Source organism: Astatotilapia calliptera, chromosome 3, assembly GCF_964374335.1.
Source record: "Astatotilapia calliptera chromosome 3, fAstCal68.1, whole genome shotgun sequence".
Lineage (NCBI taxonomy): Eukaryota > Metazoa > Chordata > Actinopteri > Cichliformes > Cichlidae > Astatotilapia > Astatotilapia calliptera.
In genome coordinates, this window is record NC_137424.1 from 32,829,084 (window position 1) to 32,842,915 (window position 13,832).

At 41.4% G+C, this 13,832-nt stretch overlaps 1 non-coding gene across 1 annotated transcript; it reads left to right on the forward strand.

Moving 5' to 3' along the window:
- Positions 1–6,400: 6,400 nt before the first annotated feature.
- Positions 6,401–6,472, forward strand: trnac-gca (transfer RNA cysteine (anticodon GCA)). Its single transcript has one exon. It is a non-coding gene; the product is annotated as a tRNA-Cys (tRNA).
- Positions 6,473–13,832: the final 7,360 nt, after the last annotated feature.

Consider the following 13,832-nt stretch of genomic DNA (forward strand, 5'->3'; position numbering starts at 1 on the left):
CCATTTATTTAGTGTAGTTAGGACCTGATATTTACATCTCATTTAATGTAAATTTGGTGGTATGGCTCTATTTTGACACACTCCTGTGTGTGAAATGCAGTAGGCAGGGACATGGAAAGTGGGAGGCATAAAGACCCCGAGCACAGAAGTGATCCAGCATCAGTGACAATATATTGTACAACATGTGACACTGATTAATTCACACACGGGATAGAAGAAGGAGCTCAGGTGAAGGTGGGCTGCAGTGACTTGTAAAGGTGCAAGTGGGCAGGTATAATCAGCTCAAATAGCATATATGCTCATACACAGTGGCCAAATGGATATGTAGAAGTGTGCTATCAAAACCATCACCTGGTGAGGGCTGGCAAGATGGAGTTATTGCCTGTCTGAATTAATTCTGTGTCCCATTTCTGACTCGTTTTATTTTTCAAGTGCCCAATTATTTCACAAAAAAATTTCCAGTGTTTTAAAGCAACAGTCCATGATAACTAGTTCAAGTTAAAAGCACCTGAAAGAAATGTTCAGTTGGCTCAGAGTAGTGTCTCTGGGACCACTCTGGCAATACAGAGCAGCAATATTTTGGACAGGAAGTCAAGGTGAACTGCTTCATGAGCACTACTTGATAGCTTGACACCATTGCCGATGGTAGTCTCCTTTCAACCATTTCACCGTCACGTGACAGAAAAAGGTTTTGAGAACATTTAATGTTTAATCGCCCGTTGTTAAATAAAATATAATGTGCTAGAGCGACACGAACTTCCTGTCTCCTCCGCTGGCCTACGCGATGGGTTCAACCGTCGGACAGTCCAAGTGGCAGAGAAGAGAGCGTTTAGAGCAAAAGAGCACTCACAGTAGAGCCATGCCAGTTATGGTGCAGTACTTACCCTTTAGAGAAAATTATAGAAGTGACTCTTTATAACTGTGGGTCAACTTTCTCAGTGTATCGCCTCGCTCTTGTTAAAAGCTTGAGATGGGTCATCAGTAAGAGGCAGGCATGTTGTACATGGAAAGAGAGGTTTATGTGGTGAGCTGGAAGGATGGCTTTCTGACATTCTGAAAAGACACACAGGTGGTCAACTTCACACCATTTATAGATTATTCACATGGGGATTTAAAGGGAACTGATGGAATAAGTGATTGTGTATCAGTTTTAATAAAAGTTTACTTTTTTACACGTTTCTTGCACTGGGTTGGACTGAAGGTTGCTTTCAAAATTTCATTAGCTTTCTTAGCCCTAACCCCACAGGTTAGAGGTTTCTCTGCTCTGATTAAAGAATTAACTCTAAACTAGCACTGAACTTTAAGAACAAGTTATGTGTGGCTTTCAGAAAAAAAACAAAAGGAGCTTGTTATTTCAATTTTCGCATCCAAAATGACCAGAGCTTACCCTGCTTTACTTGGTGGTCAGGGTAATCTGGCCATAAGCTGCTCTGTCGAGCAAAGACTGGCATTTTATTGACTCAAATGGTACACTGGGCCATCTCTGCTCTCACTCAGAAACTCAACCCTCCCAATGTGCTCCAACTTTAACCCTAGCTGTAACCTCATGGGTCAGAGGATCCACTGCTGTGAATAAAGAGTTAACACTGATGCCAACTCTGAACTTTAAAAACAAGACATGTATGACTTTCTTTATATATATATATATAAAAAAGACAGTTGACAATCAGATGGGGTCTCCCATCCAAGTACTAACCAGGCCCTACCCAGCTTAGCTTTTAAGCTCTCAAGTGATCCAACATGGTCAGTGCAGCCTGCTATTAAGTGGCTCCTTTGGGTACAAACAGGCAATTAATGGATTCATACAGTGAAACTAGCTGTCTGTGTAAATCTGACATAACTATAACCCTAGCTGTAAACCCAACCGAGGTCATAACCCTAACCCTGTCCCTTACAACATGGGTCAGAGGTTTCTCTGCTCTGACTAACTTTGGCTATACTCTATACCCAAAACTAAACTGTAGGAGCAAGACATGTAAGACTCTAAAACTGTCTCTGATCTCATTCAAAAGCCCGACCCACCCAATGTACTCCAATGCAAACACTAATTATGATGATCCATGAACAACACCAGCAAAGGAATATCAGATACACAGAGCGTGAGTAGGCAGGTGAGCTGATGGAGTCTGTTTTACAGGGAAGGATTCCAGGTCAAAATGATTAGCTTGACACAGACAGACAAGTAGATCTGACAAGAAACCCATGGAGGGAAGCTCCCTGTAAACACTTATTGTGCTGATTTTAACTCAAGAAGAGGTTTGGAAGTCTTTAGTCATTGACTCATCTCTCTGCAAACCTCTGTGACTTTAGGTGGTCTGAGCTGAGCTGTTGTGAGCTGCAGTTCGCCTACAGATCCAACAGATCCACAGAGGATGCCATCGCCCACGTCCTACACACCACTCTCAGCCATGTGGACAAGAAACAGGGTAACTATGTGCGAATGCTGTTTGTTGATTACAGTTCAGCGTTTAACACAATAGTGCCCTGCAGACTGTTCACGAAGCTCAGGGATCTGGGACTTAACAGCCGTCTGTGTGCATGGGTGTTGGACTTCCTCACTGGCAGAACTCAGGTGGTGAGGGTGGGCAGGTGCTTCTCCAACAGCATCACCATCAACACAGGAGCACCTCAGGGATGTGTCCTCTCGCCACTGCTCTACTCCCTCTACACTTCAGACTGTGTGGCCACCCATGGCTCCAACACCATTGTGAAGTTTGCTGACGACACAGTGGTGTTGGGTGCCATCTCCAACAACGATGAGGCGGCCTACATGGATGAAGTGAAGAATCTGGCATCGTGGTGCCAGGACAACCACCTCCAGCTGAACGTCAGCAAGACCAAGGAGCTGGTGGTGCACTTCAGAAGGGGTCAGCACAGAGACTACAAGCCCATTATCATCAATGGAGCTCCAGTGGAGAGGGTGCAGTCCTTCAAGTATCTTGGTGTCCACATCTCCTCAGACCTGACATGGGCTGCCCACATTCAGGTCCAGACCAAAAAGGCTAGGCAGCGCCTGTATCACCTACGACAACTGAGGAAGTTCAGGGTCTCTCCAAAGATCCTCAGGATTTTCTATACAGGCGCTGTGGAGAGCATCCTCACACAGAACATGACATCGTGGTTCGGGAACAGCTGTGTGAAGGACCAAAAAGCTCTCCAGAGAGTGATCCGTACAGCAGAACGCTGCTGCAGGATTGCTCTCCCCCCGCTTCAGGACACCTACACCAGGAGATGCCGGACTAGAGCAGCGCAGATACTGAAGGACCCGTCCCATCCTGGCAACAAACTGTTCCAACTTCTGCAATCTGGTAGAAGGTTCCGCATCTTCCGGGCAAGGACAGAGAGACTCAAGAGGAGCTTCTATCCCCAAGCCATCCGTGCCCTAAACACACACACCCGCCCTCTCACATCATCTATAATTGACTGAGACAGGACTCTTCCAGACACTAAACCAAGGCACAATGTACATTTCAATTCCTTTAATTTTAAATATGTTTATATTGTCTATCCTGTAAAATAGTCAGATGTCTATTCATATTAATGTACAGAATTCACCTGCTTGCTGCTACTACTACACATTCACCCAATGTATATACTGTATGTATGTATATATATATATATATATATATATATATGTGTTCTTCCTCTACACCCCCCCCCCCCCCCCCCCCCCCAATTTTTGCACATGTCGAGGAGCGTGTCAGGCTACATTTCACTGTGTGCTATACTTGTATAACTATGCATGTGACGAATAAAGAACCTTGAACCTTGTGGTTGCTAAACACTTTCACTTTCCAAAATTACCACTTACAGTTGATTGTGGAATATCCAGGAGGGAAAAATGACATGAACTGCCTACATTTGAAGTCAGAGAGCTCTATAGAACAACCCATCCTTTCTCAAATGTTTGTGAAGACAGGCTGCATGGCTTGGAGCTTGATTTTTACACCTGTGCCTATGGGGGTAATACACAGTAATATGCCCTGACAGGCAGGTTGGAGTTTTACTGACCAATGGGGCTAAGCTAGCCAGAATAGTCATTGCACTCTCCCTGCAGTATTCCAAGAGGAAGCTGTAAGTCAAGTCGAGCTTTTCTGTGTGTCAATATGTGAACTGTTTGAACTAGATGGTTTCATATAAAAATATGTCAAGTTTAAATATTGAAAGGTGGGATCCCCCTTTCAAATCACAAGCCCATAAAAGTATTTTCAAGGCAAAATATAAAACAATAGCTTTACTCTGTCACTGTTGTCTGTTGTCTTTCTCACCAGGAGATAGTTAATCTGCCCGAAGCAGGCTGTCTGCGGCAGCCAATATTAATGTTATTGATCATTGTCAGCTCTTGTGTTTCTTCCAACCTCAGATCACACTGGGGTGTGCAGTTTCTTTGCTTTTTTCTTTCCAGTAAAAGCTTCTTTTTTCATTAGTCCCCTTCTCTGTTCTTCTCCCCAATAACCTGTCTACTTTATTGCACATAGTCCTTAGAAAGTGACAACTTGGGAAACTGAATCAAAGTTTCAATAAAGCCTGGACTGCTGCAGGCTTTGACAAGTAAGGTGGATGGAGTGGAGGAGTACAGAAAGAGACTGAAGAAGGACATATCGGTTCCAGAAAGATAAATAGTTCATGAAGCTGTTGACTCCACCATTTTATTACTTTTGGCTAAGAATTTTCCACCCGCCTGCAGCTCTTTTTGCCTACAAATTATTCATCGCACTTCCCACAGGCCTTAGCTGTCAATCCCAGAATTAGGGGTTTGTAGGGAAGATGGGAGCTGGAAGTTTGTCGCGAGATCAGGTGCATGCATACTCAGAAAGAGCTTGATAAAACTATAAAAGCTATTATAATACCATACAATCATTTCAGCTACACTTTCAGACAAACTCTGAATACACAATCAAAGAGAAACGCAAAATTAATAAATATATGGATAGGAGACTTCAGTTCAAATCAATTTTATTTATATAGCACCAAACCACAACAACAGTCACCTCAAGGCTCTTTATATTGTAAGGTAGACCCTACAATAATACCTAGAGAAAAACCCAACAATCATATGATCCCCTATAAACAAGCACTTTGGCGACAGTGGGAAGGAAAAACTCCCTTTTAACAGGAAGAACCAGGATCAGGGAGGGGCGGGGCCACCTGCTGCGACCGGTTGGGGTGAGAGAAGGAAGACAGGATAGAAGACATGCTGTGGAAGAGAGACAGAGATTAATAACAAGTATGATTCAATGCAGAGTGGTCTATTAGCACAATTAAAAATGAAAGGGTTAAAGAATACTGAAGCAAATTTGAACAAATGCAAGAATTTGTCACATCTTATGAACGATTTAGTCTTCATGTAAATTTACATGTACTATTCATTTTGGTGCATTTAATTGTATATTTTCCGAGTGATTTATTTGTTTTTACTTATTTATCTATTTTTATTTAGTCGTTTCAGGTGCTCAAGGACTTAACAGCATGACCGCTGTCACCAATAATTTGCTTCTGATGCGTTCCCCAGCAAATCTTTAAACAAGGATCACTCATTAAAAATGCATAAATATGGAACTCTGTGATAATGTTGGGAAGAAATGCATTTCTTACAGTTCATATTTCATGAGTCAAAATGTTCATTTGTACAAAAGTAGCTCGCAGCTCAGTTTTGAAAAGTTCGGACTGCTGTGACTGTTTTGACAGCGCGACTGTAATCTTTTCGCTGCATCTGTCATTGCATATTCAGTGTGTGCGTTTCCACTCACATGCTGTAAACCTCAGACAAATTGAAAGTGCAGAATGTTCACACTGGGTTGGTAAAGCCATCAACCTGGAAATGGAAACCTTGTCAGCGGTGAAGAATTGATGGTCATGGCTTCCCAGCCACCCACAGTGACTCTCTCTGCAGGATTAGAACAACATTATTCAGATTGCAGATGAACATTAGACTGGGATATCGCTCAAATCACGACATACCGTATGTGCTCTACCTCAATCCAGCCAGTGTTTGTGAACATGAACAGCTGTCATCCAAAGCCAGAAATAGCACACTTCCAGGACTTACCTGCTGCGTCGAGCAGACTCGCTGCCTCAGCGGTGCTTCATAACCAGTGAGTGGAAATCAGATTTTGTGAGCCGGCAGATGTTTGCTTTATGTTTTCTATTAAAGCTAAAGGCGATTTTTGAATAGAGACAATACCAGTGTTCAACCAAACTTTTTTCCAGTATGTAAAAGCGATTGCTGTTCTTTCCCTTTTTTTTTCCTTCCTCTGATGCACTACATATATGCAATATTGTAATATTGTATGCAGTATATACAATAGCTTCTGCTTCCACATCATCACCCAACCTGTCAGTAATACAAATGCAATCTAACATGTGTTCAATCTCAATATAGAATACTAAATAGGGATTGTGGGGTATAGCTCAGTGGTAGAGCATTTGACTGCAGATCAAGAGGTCCCTGGTTCAAATCCAGGTACCCCCTGTTTTAGGGCAGGGATAGCTCAGTAGTTAGAGTGGTCGCCCCAAGGTCGGGGTTTCGAATCCACTGAATAGGTACCCTTGAGCAAGGTCCCGTCCCTACACACTGCTCCCCGGGCGCCTGCTTAGTGGCTGCCCACTGCTTCACTGAGTGAATGGGTCAAATGCAGAGAAAAGCAAGTAATTTCCCCACAGGGATCAATAAAGTATATATCATTACTATTATTAGATTTATTGTAGCTTTGTCCTGATTTCAGTATACCAGGCAGGTCATTGGGTCAAGACAGTGTGCACAGTATATACTTCTGTTTTTTTTTCTTTCTTATTTTGTTTGTTTTTGGAGATGAAGGGAAAACAGGCAAAAAAGTGTAACCAATTCGTGAAAGATTGCACTAATCCCCTTATGCAGTGGTCGTAAATCCAGCTACAGGCATCACCTTAGCATGACTGCAAATGATAAAAAACAACATTTAAATATTAATATAGAAAATTTCCACAAGTATTATACCTAGCAGAGATGGGCAGTAACGTGTTACAAGTAATGTGTTACTGTAATCCGATTACTTTTTCAAGTAACGAGTAAAGTAAGGGATTACTATTAGGTAATTACATTACTGTTACTTTCACGTAAGAACTCTATGTTACTACGTTACTAACTAATCGCGATTTTTTTGCGAGAGTGTCTCATGACAGTGACGTAAGCGAGTGCGACGTTCGTGGCAACAGCTGTGTGCAGATCAAAAATGGATCATATAACAAGTGCGACAGAGTATGAGCGTGCAGCGTTTAAAGCGTGGAAGTACTGACCTTACTTTGAGTTTGATTCTGTAAAAAGTGACAAAAACATTAGCGTCCGCTGTTCACTGCGTGGGAAGAAAACTTCTTTTTCCATCGAAAAAACTCCTGAACTTCCGAGCAAGCACCAAATACGCTGCCGCTGGAAGGTGAAATTCACAGAGAAACTGCCGTATCCTTCCATTGACCACCGTGGTTTACCCTGCACCAGGGTAAACCGCCGCCTGCCCCACTCCTGCTATACAGGTGAAAATAGAGCAACAGGACCGCTGAGTCTTTGATTTTATTTATTTTCTGCTGTGTTTTACTTGCATCTATTTGAAAGAGTGAGTGCAAACACAAAAAACTATTATATTTTATGTGCTAGAAAGTGTAGAGAATAGGTTTAAAAGTTAAACAAATTTCTTCCAGTCAGAGAATGCTGTATATAATTTAATGTTTGCTTGATGCATAAAGTTAAAAGATTAAAACTGATAAAACAAGTTTTAAAAAGAGATTTTTTTCATTTTATTACATTTTATATGATGGATTATGCAGAAACAGTAGAATTGGGCTGAAAGATCTATTGCTTTATTACTTATTTAGGGTGTAAATCCTGTTTTGAAAAGTAACTAAGTAACGAATTACTTTTGAAAATAAGTAATCAGTAAAGTAATGGGATTACTTTTTTCAGGAAGTAATCATTAATTAGTTACTAATTACTTTTTTCAAGTAATTTGACCAACACTGATACCTAGCCCGAGTGCCGACCCCGACCTATGCTCTGACAACCCTCACTAATATTTAACACAAGAAGTGCGCAAATAGGGAGGGAATAGTATTGTATTTTCTGTAAAGTCATTCTGTTTTTTCCACCTTTTAAATGCACTTTAGGAAGTTTGTAGTGCAATGGAAACATATGCAATGTACAGGCTTTTCTTATTTGCCCTGTTTGAAATCCATTTTATACTTTTAAATATAATTTTTGAGTAGAATTATTCTTTTTTTTTTTTTTTAAATGGATTAATTATTTAATAATGTAACACATTTTAGGCAGATGTACAACATAAAAGTGAAATCAGAGGTCAAATGTAACATGATAATTTTTTACATGCTGACAATACACACCACTTGTAAGAAGCATAGTTTCTAAATTACAAGGATTTCAGTTTTCTAGCAATGAATCATTAAGTTGACCTTTAAGACCTTGGTCAACTTAAGAAAAGCTTGTTAGTTCTTCATCACGCTGTCTGTGAACAATTAGCCACCACAAAACTGACGGGACTAGCTCCGTTCCTATTTAGGCTATATATAAGTGTAGGTTAATAAAAGACATGGTCAAGATAATTCGGTGTTTGGTCTAAATGTGCTCCATGCAAGAAGACTAGTTTAACTGTATCATACTTGACACATGAGACTATGTGAGTGTTTGACTCCACATCCTCAGTGTGATTTTCTTTCCTGAAAAACCAGAATAAATTGCACAATACATTTTTTAAGCAACAACTTGCACAGAAATGCCAGATTAAGCAAAAAGATACAAATTTAAAGTTAAATATGCAAATTTATTTTATTATTATTTTTATTATTTTTTTGGTAAAGTAAGGTTAAAAAAAATATTAAAAATTTTAAAAGAAAATTATTTGATGGTTCGGGCTTTACAGAGTTAAGAAAACACTCTGACATCTTCTAATTTTCCTAATTTCACTCATATTTGTCCCTTTTCGGCGTTGGTCCTTCATTTTTTTGACCTAGCATAAATTATGCAAGCAATTTCAGTGAAGAGAAAGCGGCAGAGAAAAAAATGCCAGATTCTGAGAATATGGTGGCCAGGTTGAGATTGCAGGCATGTGCTCAGTGAACCTGCACAGTCACTGTTCTCTCATCAGTTGAATTAACAGAATTAATTATGACTCTCTGCCTGGGAACACTCTGCTGGCATTTACATGCGGTGACCCATAATCCCTTCTCTGCAGTGTTTATGCGTTTGTGTGTGTTCATGCACCTTACCCTTGAAAAGAACAGCTGCTAAGCATGGACAGTGATCACACACACACACATACCTACAGTCACACAATGGCACACGCACATTTTGCTGTACCTGCCTGTTAGCATTATTGGACAAGACAGCTCCCTGTGTAATTTGCATAGTGATATCATTTGGATAATATTGCAGCTAGCTTAGGCGCCACCTGCTTCTGTGCTGAAATTGCTGGTGAAAAATGGAGGCCAGGTGGGAACAGGGGTGTGGGGCTCCACGGAGCTAGAATGCAACCTTCTCCAATTATGATATACATCGTTATAATTGGGGGATGCGTGTCTTTGGGTGTAATTGTGCAAATCTTTTTTTGCCGTTTGACTGCGGTGTTTGCCCTTACGTGTTGACATCATCATAAACTGAATAAGCAGCTTTCTCTCACTCGTTCACTCAGCTCCATCGTGCATTCAGATTTTCTAAATTTGTACAGTTTCTGAAATAGTGAAATGATAAAGTCCCATTGACTTTGACTGGAGAGCCAGTTGTCTCTCACTCTTAGGCTACGTTCACACTGCAGGCTAAAGCACATCAAATCCGACTTTTTTGACCCTATGCAACCCATATCCAATCATGGTATGACAGTGCGAACAGCACAAATCCGATATTTTCAAATCTGACCTGGGTCACTTTCGTATGTGGTACTGAATCCGATACATACCTGATGTTTTAGAAAGCGACTGCTTTGGTCATGTCGCATTAAATCTGTCTTTTACGTCACTGACACCACACAGATGCCAATCCGGTTGTTAAGTCTGACGTCACTAGCCGTGTCTGGGCCTAAACTCCGCTGCAGGTCCATATATCAAACAATCACTATGGCATTACTGAGAGTTGAAAACCTGTCTAAAGTCTTTCATCTTTAATAAAATGATCAGCGTTCTGCTCTACCAGGTGTAACAGTTGAGTATAACATCCAGGCATCCATGAAAACGGAATTTATGACATTTAACGGAGTTAGAAGTTAGCAGGAAGTTAGCTCGCTAGCTTCTATCTAAATACAATATAGCATGTCCTGACTGCGGGGTTTTGGAAACAAATTAAAACGTACAGCTCTGTTATCACTTCCAACATAAATGAAGACAGAACGCTAAACAGCAGTGACGTTTGTAGGGTTACTGAATTTTGGCTAGCTGGTATATAATGATGTGCTACGTGACCGCTAGCGACACAGCTATGTTAGCATAATATAAACAAGCTAACTTTTTTTCCACTGGATAAAAGTTAACGTGAGTGTTCTCGGTGGTCAGGAACAAATGTAATCGCATGGCAGGATGCTGTAAAAGGACCAAACTTCAGCCAGGAGAACAACTGAGATAATCCATCCACAATACGAGGTTAGTCATTCATATACTGCTGCATGGGCTGGGCTGTAGTTACATCCTAAGGTTTTAAAAACTGAGCTTAAATAAATGATTAGCGGTAATAAAAGCCGAGGGAGGTCAACAGTGATCACTGACTGTTTTAGGAGCTTTTTGAGATTAAATAGAAGAAAATACAAAACATTAAACATGTTAACAACACAAAAGCCATATTAAACGCAGACTATTTTAGGCCCGGAAATAGGATTCGTCATGTCATCACTTAACGACCGGATTATCAGTGCCGGAGAAGACAAACAAGAAAGCATGGCAGCCATTGTTAAAGCACGGGCTCTCTTTTTTCTCAGTGTCCTTCTTTCTCTAACTAATTTGTCAAAATCCTGTCGGTTACAACTGTGCAGAAATTGATAGACTGCTGCAACAACACCTACTAGCTCTGTAGCCGCTATTTTTACTTCCATAAACAGAGCGGGTTGCGTGTGATGCCTTCTTTTGCGCATGCGGGACGCTTTGAGGGCCGTGTGTGTGACCGTAGCCTTAGTGGCCCAGTGGCAGTATTACCACATGCTCACCTCTCACTTACATACTGTCGTGAGTTCAAGTATATCATGCACTTTCATGATTTAGTTTTTGTACTGTAAACATTTTCCCGTGTACCAAATCATTCCATATTGCAGAGGGACAGCTTTACTATAACAGGTTAAATGTCCCTGAACTGTGGAAAAGCTTGTATGACAGAGATGATTACGACCACTTGGATCAATTCCCAGTGGTAGCAGATTAGCTTCTATCTCAGGTACAGCACTCTTGTGGCCTATTAAAGTGGCTGCCCAGTGTTTATGAGCTGTCTCTCTTCAGCTTTCTTACCCAACATCTTTGCCTCCAACTTTTTATCTGTGCTAGAAGCAAGCTAGAGCTCAAATCCACCAGTAGAAACAATCCCACCTCAGTTTCTTGCAGAAATGGCATAACTTAGCTGCTTTTGTTCTCTGCCGAACCGTTTCTGTGACTTCAGAGAGGAGGTCGCCATAACAAAACAGCAACTGGAAGAACCTCTTTGCCCTCACAGCTTTCACTGACCTCCCATCCCCCTCCTATCCAAATGTGGCTGCAGCGGAGTATGGAAACAACAGATAACGACTCAAGCCCTGTGAGATGTGTTATGGAGCTCTTAATGAAAGAGTTGTGCCCCATTGAGCCCTATAATGAATGTTCTGACATTGAAAATCCCAGGAGGAGCAGCTTAATTCCTGGGAGTAGGTTCAAGCAGCTAAACACACTTTCATAGAGAAAACAGTGACTAAATGATGCCTTAAAAAATTGGCATTGTGTAGTTAGTTTGGTATGCATGTATCTACGTGGCCCCATCAGAGAAAGGTGTTCCAACACCTTTGTTCCGGCTCTTTATGCAGCCTTGTCCAGCTTGTCTGATACCTGTTTAGCTTTTATCCTGACTAATGGAAATGTCAAAAACACTGTAGAAAAGCTGGACTGCCCATTCTCCTCAGAAGCCAAAAGATGTGAAGCCGAGATTGCTGCCAAGCCTCGTCAAAGACGCACGCACACCCTCACGCACACAGTCAGAGTGCTATGCGGTATTATAACTGATAAGAGCTTTTGTAGATTTTAGTAATGATGTCCCTGAATACCAAGTGAGCTGCATCTAAAGAGACCCACAGGAATTAATAAAAATGTCTCCAATTTCATGGCCGCAGTGGTTTCCTGCTTTTGAGAGATCACAAAAGAAAATCACTGAATGCCACAATTTAATTATGTATTTCAGGGTGTCTCTGGATGTATTGCTCCTTTTTGGAAATTCTGCATCCCCATTCTGGTCCCTCTCTTTGTCTTTCCCCATCATTCCACGTCACGCTTTCATTTTTCTTTTACTTTCTCTCAGCACTCATTTCCATTTCTTTTCCTCTTTTTTTTTTCTTATTTCAAATTTCTCATTCAGATCTCATCCCCTGTCCTTTCTGTCTTGCCCGGCCCCCTCCTTTTTTTGTACCCTTGTGTTCTCTTTTATATTGCTGCCTCTCTCCACCAGTGCTCTGATTCATTCCTCCTCTGCTTCACTCTTTTACATGGGCAGGTGGCAGAGCAGCTGGCCTACTATGGCCATGTGTCAGAGACAGTAATCACAGAGGAGATGTTTGACGCCGCTGTGCAATTTGGCACAGTGCAGGGTGACCCCACCCAGAGCTGAGCAAGACGACCTGTTTGGATAGCCCCCCGGTTGCCCCAAGCACCGACTGGGAAAGGAGCATCAAGGACGGCTCACCTCACACCTCAACGGCCTCGCAGGTGGGCTCCTCAGGGGAAGAGGGGGAGACGGTTGGCTGTCAAATGACACGAGGCGGCAGATCTACAAAAGGTTGGCAGCTGTGTAAAATGAAAGAAGAAAATTTGTAGGCCACTTAAAGCCTGCAATTAATTGGAAACAGCACAAGTACAACAAAAAAAGTTTTTGTATTGGATAGACTGAATCTTTCAAGATGCTTCGTTGAAAGGCTTTGTGGGCAGATGGTTCAGTTACTTCAGAATCTGCTTTTTCAGTCTATAATTGCAAAGCACTGAGAATTTAGTCATATGGTTTATGTGAAATAATCATATGGCTATTTAACGATTCAGAAAATCTAGACAGCTCGGAATAGATCCAGTATTTGGAGATCAGCATAATGCTTTTTTCCTTTATACACGACCACAGAGGATTTGAAACCAAACTACAATTGTATTCTCAAAGTGCAGATTTTTCATTTTTATTTGAGGCAGATCCGGGCTTTGTACAGCCAACAGGCCACATCAGGTCCTTCTTTTGTCCCTGACATCATGCAGTTTGCCCTCTTTCAGCTTCCTTGCTGGTTTACTGTTCTTTCTGATTTTGTGTGAAATCAAGTTCACTGTAAATGTTTTGCATCTGAAGTTTATAACCAACGTTAGATCGCAAGACACGGGCGTCTTGCTATTTATTTACTCAAGTTCAAGGTAAAGCTGTGTTCTTAGTTTGCTGTCTTTACGATTTGAATCACTATTACGAGACTAAGCACATGGAGAAATACAAGAACTTGACTGACGCAGAGCAGGAATGGATATCTGAATGTTTGCTAGCAAAGCTCCAAAAGAAACAAGGACTTTTTTTATTTACCGAGCTTTGCACATCCAAGGACGGAGCAGTCAAGACCAGCTTTGCAACTTCCCATAAAATCACAAAGAACGGGAAGCTATTCTCTGAT